We start from the raw sequence: 7500 nt of genomic DNA on the forward strand, positions 1-7500 counted from the left end.
GAATGGCAGGCATCCCTGCACCTGAATTTCATTGACAGTGTGCATCGGGACACCCTATGGAAACTCTTAGGGCTTTATGGCATCCCACAAAAGATCATCAGAATGATACAAGCTTTGTACAGAGATTTCACATGTAGCGTTCTCCATGAAGGCAATCTTACATCATGGTTTGCCGTGGAAACCGGGGTTAAGCAAGGATGCATGCTGTCACCTCTATTGTTTTTGATTGCCCTAGACTTGGTGATGAAAGAAACAACAAGTCACCAACGTACTGGGATTAGATGGAAATTGACAACTGTATTGGAAGACCTGTACTATGCGGATGACATCTGCCTTTTATCCAGCTCTGGATCTCACCTAAGCGAGAAAACAGCAAGATTAAACAATAATGCGCGTAAAGTTGGACTTAAGATAAATACAAAAAAGACCAAATGGATGAGCACTGGATGTAAAAGGAACTGCCAAATCAGAATAGACGGGCATGAGGTAGAGAAAATCGACCAGTTCTCTTACCTTGGCAGCATGATTGATGTGCAGGGCGGCGCTGATGCAGATGTGAAAACACGTATTGGTAAAGCCAGGCAGGCATTTACATCGCTGAAACCAATTTGGAGTTCTAAAAGGATTTCTCTTAAGACCAAACTAAGACTCTTCAATTCAAACGTAAAGACAGTGCTTCTTTATGGCTCTGAAAGCTGGAAAACGACTGAGGAAATAGTTAAAAAGTTGAGGGTCTTTATCCATAAGTGCCTGCGCATTATACTAGGCATAAGGTGGCCACAAAAGGTATCCAACCTGGAAGTGCGAAACATCTGTAAACAAGAGGACATTATGGTGGACATAACCCGCAGGAAATGGACATGGATTGGGCATGTATTAAGAAAGGACTCTGGCGATGTTGCTAAAGAAAGTTTGTTCTGGACACCAGAGGGGAAAAGACAACGGGGAAGGCCAAGAATAACTTGGCGAAGGTCAGCGGAGAAAGAACTCAAGTCCATGCACCTGACCTGGAGTGAAATTCGAAAGGTGGCACAAGACCGCTCCTGCTGGAGAGAGACTGTAGAGGCCTTATGCGTCCCATGGCGCAAAAAGGACTGATGATGTATAGGGGGTCCGTAAGGGTAGTCCATGGACCAGTCCGTGAGGCAGTCCGTGGACCCAGTCCGTAGAGGGGTCCATGGACCGGGGTCAGTATTTTCCGGTCACCCTTGAATTCCCACGTGTTGCGTGACATGATGTGAGCTTGTTTTTAGGCGAGACAATCGGCGACACTGATAATTAAACATTTGAGTGGAAGTTCAGTTTGTTGCATGCACTCCAAGCGAATTTTAAGCATTGTTTTGCTTATCGTGAGCGAAATGAGGGAATCCAACGGTGAAGTATGTTAAATTTTTGTTTTGTGCGACCCTGTTGATATTCGTTCCGGACGCGCACATGTCATGGTCTCGCCCAGGTGGAAATCTTATTAAGATCTTACTAATATTCTTAATAAGTTTCTTAATAAGATCTTACTGTGTTTCTTAATTAAGATTCTTAACAAGATTCTTACAAGATCTTATGAGAATCTTGTAAGAATCTTATAAGATCTTGAACAAGTTCTTAGATAAGATCTTGTAAGAATCCTGTAAGATTCTATCTAAGATCTTACAAGATTCTTACACGATCTTTTAAGAATCTCTTTTTAAGAATGTTACAAGATATTGTAAGCTGTTGTGGGGCTAAGATCTTCCAAGAATCTTTTTCCTGATCTTACAAGATCCTTCAGCAATCTTGGGCAATATATTGCAAGATTACCAGCGATAAACTTATAAATTTTGGGGGCTTTCTGCAGGTACAGGAAAGCAAGTTGCATTTTTGGTCACTTGGAATTAGTCTTTATTTGGAGTTGTTTTGTTTTACATAATCTGTGCTCCAGTGACCTGAAATATTACTGGTAATAGACCATTTTACAGTTGTAGCTAAGTTACCTGTCCTAAGAATGGAAGAGATGCTGCCGGTGACCGTGTTTTGATACAACCTCCGTGCTTTTGTAATGTTAATATGGACTAATTAGAATTACAACAACACAATTTACATGATAAAAGCAGTGGGGGCTGTATCAATGCAACGTTACGGGCAGCCTCGCAGTCATTCATAGACTAGGTCGCTGAGCAAAAAACTGTAAAATGGCCTATTCGGGTCACAGTAAAGTCTGACCTGAATTACCCATAAAATTTCAATTCAAGTTCAAGATTAGTCAAAAAAAGGCATGCTTAAGAGGGGTCCTGAGGTATTCTTTCCCTTCCAAAAAACCATTTTTTTACCATAATTTACACTCCTTTTGCGAAACAAGGGATCATAGAATAAGGTGGGATTTTCGTATCCAGTTTCTTGTTGATAAGTTCCGCTTTCTACTTTGATGTTTTTTTTTTAATGATCGCAAAAGGAGAGTGAATTTAGAATAAAACTGGGCAAAATTCCAACCACAAGAGGGTGTATTTTCAGGCCAAGTTCAATTAATTTCTCTATAAGCTATTTCTAAGATTTATTGACATCTTTTACATCTTGAATCTAAACACTTCTGATTCAGTGATTGCCTTATCTGTCCCCATTTTTTCTGAAATTACACTTCCCCAATGTTATCTTTTATTGCTCCTGTATAAAAAAAGATAAGGAAATAATGATTAGTCAACTGGACTATGCAGCTTAGCTTTTCCACTATCAAAAACGTTGATTGGTTTAAGGCAACAGTTTTAATGTTGAAACTATGAGGGTAAAACATTCAGCTAAAAACAGTATATGGTATATTGGAATGAAGTTTTAGACTAAATAGAAAGTTTTCGTTGTGTGTGTTCGAATTTACAAAGTAATGCTAAATAAAAAAAAATACTACCGGTATTTTAACTCAAGTTTGCTTTCTATGTTACTTCATACTTAATTCACTAACTTAATTGATACTCAATCCTCACTTTTCAATAAAGTTATTGTATTGTAGACGTACAATAATTATTGTTAAAGTTTTTGGCTTTGGTATAGGGTATTATTAGTCTTCAAGCTGGCTTCAGCAGATAGCAATATATGGAAAGTAAAGAAAACTTATTTCTTGCTTGCAGAATTTTAATTGAATTCTAGTGATCTGGAAGCTAAAGTGCAAAGTTATAAATTAAAAGAAAGCATGATTTACATTGTCACGTCCAGAGTTGATCCTGTGGATCAGTGGATCAATGGATCAGTGGATCAATCCAGAGTTGATCAATGTGTGAAAAGCAGATTTTTATACAGCTACCTATCTTGGCCCAAAAGGTCAATAGATTATCTCACACATAAACTTGCACGTAGTACAAGTTGATGCACTGAGTGCCATAGTAATGAGCAGCATTAATCAAAAAGGACACTGTGGGAGAGCTCTTAAATCATATGTGCTGTGGGAGCGTTCTCCAATCATTTAGTCATTTGCTCAACCTTTTGTATTATCAAGCTACGGAAATTCTTGTTTAAGTTTTTTTAATTTATCTACTGGGGGATTAATACATGCATAAATTGGATGTGTGAAAAATATTTGAATGCTAAGTCGTAAATTTTAGAGACAGTCCAGAATCGAAAATAAACAGTATCCTCTCATAGTTACAGCTTACCTCTTGTAAAGGAGTTGTTACCAACATTTTCTTGTTTTGGCTCAGCGCTTTTCACGCGTAAAACAACCGAAATGCAAGCTCGAATCATCCTTTGATCAACCGATTCCTGATCAAGCCCCGAATTTCTTCTTCTTTCTCGTGACTGCTGACAAGAGCATAAGGTGGCTCACTCGTTCTCAGTCTCTCATCTGCTATCCAACATGGCCGACTTGACTCGATTTCTTGCACTCACGAACAGAAATTGAACAAGATTTATGGCGGACTCACTGTTTTTTAAACCTTTTATTAAAGGCCAAAATAGTCTCTTCGTTGAACGAATTGACTTAAAGTATTAAGTTCCTCAGAATTTTAAGTCCACCGTGAGCCCCCGCCGGCCAACCTTTTGGCTACTAGAAATTCCAATACTTCCAATTTGGGGCAATTAGTATGGAAAAAATAGTAGAATGGTATGTTAAAATAGTGTAAATTTGAAGTATAGACTCAGTTGGTCACACATTGTTATGAAAATCAAGCTGTTTCAGTAGGATTTTCCAGTAATTTTTTATCTTTGTCTTTTCTTTCATGTTTTTGTTTTTGAAACCGTCCACACACTCCCCAACCAACATTCATGTTAAAAAAACAAAAGTCCTTGGCTCGTTCATCTTCAAAGAATAAAATTGTTGTGAGAGAAAAAGGTTAAGACTTTGAAAGGCCAAATGAAAGGCCACAAGTCCAGCCTGAATAAACGTTCTTTAATAAGATTGTGAAAGGTCTTTACTAAGATAAATTCTTGCAACAGCTTGCCGGACAAAGATCATGCACAATATTGTAGGGTGTGTACTAAGATCTTGTAAGATCTTCACTAAGATCTTATGTAGGATCATTACTTAGACTTGCAAGATCATTCGTAAGATCTTATTTAAGATCCCTACTAGATCTTGTAAGATTTTTTTTAAGATCTTGACTTATATCTTGTAAATTGTTTACTAAGATCTTTTGTAAGATCTTAAGTAAGATCTTTTAGGATCTTGACTAAGACATTGTAAGATTTTCACTAAGATCTTGTAAGATCGTTTATGGTAAGATCATGTTAGATGGTCCTAAGATCTTGTAAGATTTTGTTAAGATCTTACAAGATCTTAGACTTTCAACAACATTAAATTTTGGAAGAAAATTTGATAAGCAAATGTAATAAGATCTCATTAAGATCAAAGATCTTAAACAAGATCTTATTAAGATCAAATATCTTAAACAAGATCTTACTAAGATTTTCATCTTAACACCCATTTTACAAGATTCTTACAAGATCTTGTAAGATCTGATCTTAATAAGATTTCTACCTGGGCGGTTTTTTGTTTTGCACGTAACTTGTCTGTTTTGCAAATTATTCAACTTTTTCGGAGTTATTGTTAAAATTAACGTGTTGAACATTCAATCCCTTGATTATTAACAGTGGCCATGGCAAAGTTACGGGCCGACGATGAACTGTGTATCGATCGCTTATATTTGTTTACTATTTTGTTCCTAAATTACACCTCAAGTGTTGTTAAAATAAATGATGCTCTTTAACGCAAAATTGAGATTCAGTTCTGTTTTTTTTTTTTTTTTTGCTGTGGAGATGTAGATCATTTATCATCTGGAGCAACAGTTGCTAATGTTGTTTTTGTGAAAATGAGCATTTGACGGTTGCTACTTTGAACTTTAATGTATGCACACTGACACTACTTCTCAGGAATATTTAATTAAAGGGGCTAGGTCACGCAATTTTAGGCAATTTCAGCACTGATCGAATGGTCATAGAATTAACTAAAATATCAAAATAACTGTTCAAAACTATAGAAGAACTCTAACAAAACACAGGGAAGCCAAGAAGGGATATGGATGGACAAAACTGGAGAGGATTGAAATGGATTGAATTTGGGTAAATTTGAAAAACGTCGGCCCACCTTTTTTTTTCAAATTTATATCTGTCTATATCGAAATGTCATTTACACAGCTAGAAAATCATTCTTAGTTGTTATGTGGCCGTGATTTTCCGAATGAAAGGCCCTTGCTCTGCCAGTTTCACGTTTAGAGCGTTTAGAGCTCATAATTAACAAAATTAAACAAAAGTACCTAAAATAGCGTAACCTAGTCCCTTTAAGCTTTCCATTGGTGATAGTGATCTTTCTTTTGTCATTGAAACTATTGTTTTTTCGTTCGAATTTAAGTTTAAATGTACTTTTACTTTAGTGTGTAAACCTCGGTGATTGATGAAAAGGGTTGTTTAATGCGGCGATCAAATCGAAACTTCAACATCCCCCCCCCCCCCCTTCCCCGGGCATTTGACTATATTCTGTGCCCGGGGAGTGGGGAATTTGACCTTTGCCTGCGCGGGGTGGGGAAAATTGAGCCGGGAGTGTAAGGATTTCTTTTTTTTCGGGCGCCGAAGTCGCTAACAGCTACAAAACACGTGTTTGGACGTTGAAGTTTCGAGTTGATCGGCGCGGAACGCTGTGAAAATAAATAGATTCTTCGACAGGCAGCCCAAGCTCGGTACACGATTTATAGACTTTGTATGGGAAAATTAACTTTGAGCTTCTCAATGCTAAAATAAGCTGTAAATGTAGAAATAAACTTCACTTCCCTCTACCTACAGTTGTCTTAGTCTTTTCTGTGAAGTCGGAGGGCAAGTGTCCCTTTTAGACTGGTTTGTGGCTTACGAATGTTTACGATGTCGTTAGTTGTCATTTCCCCCACAGAGCACCCACTTTCCCCTTTCGGAATTGGACGACGTTAGGCAATCGTCCAATCACAAAGGAGCAATCAGCATGACGGTTTGTGACTGGCACATGAGAATCATGCTACGCATTCCTACCGCTCGAATACTGTGGGATCTTCCCTTTATGAGGGGAAATGACAACTAAAGACATCGTAAAAAATCGTAAGCCACAAACCCGTCTAAAACGGACACAGTTTGCCCTCCAATTTCACAGAAAACACGAAGACAGCTGTACGTAGAGGTAAGTGAAGTTTATTTCTACATTTACAGCTTATTTTAGCATTTATAATTTTATATTCCCCATACAAAGTCATGAATGAACTGGCATAACAGTTTCAAAAAAATTGTTCATTTTATTTTAAGTACATATTCGAGGGGAGTGATAAGTCTTTATTTTTGTGCCATTTAGAAATCTAAAAGGGTACTGTAGTAGCAATTAAGAGGCAATAGATCGAATATTAATTCTTGAATTTTATTTAGCTGGACCACCGAAAAATTGCAATGTACCCCCCTGTCCCGCGACTAAAGAGTTACCATTGTGATAATTCTTTGGTCGCGAGACAGGTTGTTGAAAATTGAAGAAATTGAACTATCTGAGGTTTAATCCAAACCTCAGATAGAAATCTCTACTCTTCACCATTTACCCTTTACCCTTTACCCGTTACCCTATAATGTTCAGGTCTATTTAGCCTTATTTTTGTGCCATTTAGAAATCTGAAAGGGTAATGTAGTAGCAATTAAGAGGCAATAGATCGAATATTAATCATGCCATCTTGAATTTTATTTAGCTGGACCACCGAAAATTTGCATTGTACCCCCCTGTCCCGCGAACAAAGAGTTACCATGGTGGTAATTCTTTGGTCGCGAGACAGGTTGTTGAAAATTGACGAAATTGAGCTAATGTTGAAGTTTAATCCAACATGACAAACCTCAGATAGAAATCTCCACTCTTCACCATTTACCATTTACCCTTTACCCTTTACCCTATAATGTTCAGGTAGAAATGATGGACGCGAATACGCAGGTCTAAAGGTTTCCAGGTCTGAAATCTGAATATACACTGTATTTGTCTCACACCGATGACAAACATACAATGTACCTTAAAGGACAGATTTTTGAACATTTGCTTGATCCTCGCATCACTTA

The 7500-nt window shown here is 37.6% G+C and overlaps 1 protein-coding gene across 1 annotated transcript in view; it reads right to left on the reverse strand.

Moving 5' to 3' along the window:
• Window positions 1–7500, reverse strand: part of LOC137988756 (tyrosine kinase receptor Cad96Ca-like) — a 46077-nt gene that overhangs the window by 34963 nt on the left and 3614 nt on the right. The gene's annotated exons all lie outside the window — the stretch shown is intronic.

The sequence above is a fragment of the Montipora foliosa genome, unplaced genomic scaffold (genome assembly GCF_036669935.1).
Source record: "Montipora foliosa isolate CH-2021 unplaced genomic scaffold, ASM3666993v2 scaffold_426, whole genome shotgun sequence".
Lineage (NCBI taxonomy): Eukaryota > Metazoa > Cnidaria > Anthozoa > Scleractinia > Acroporidae > Montipora > Montipora foliosa.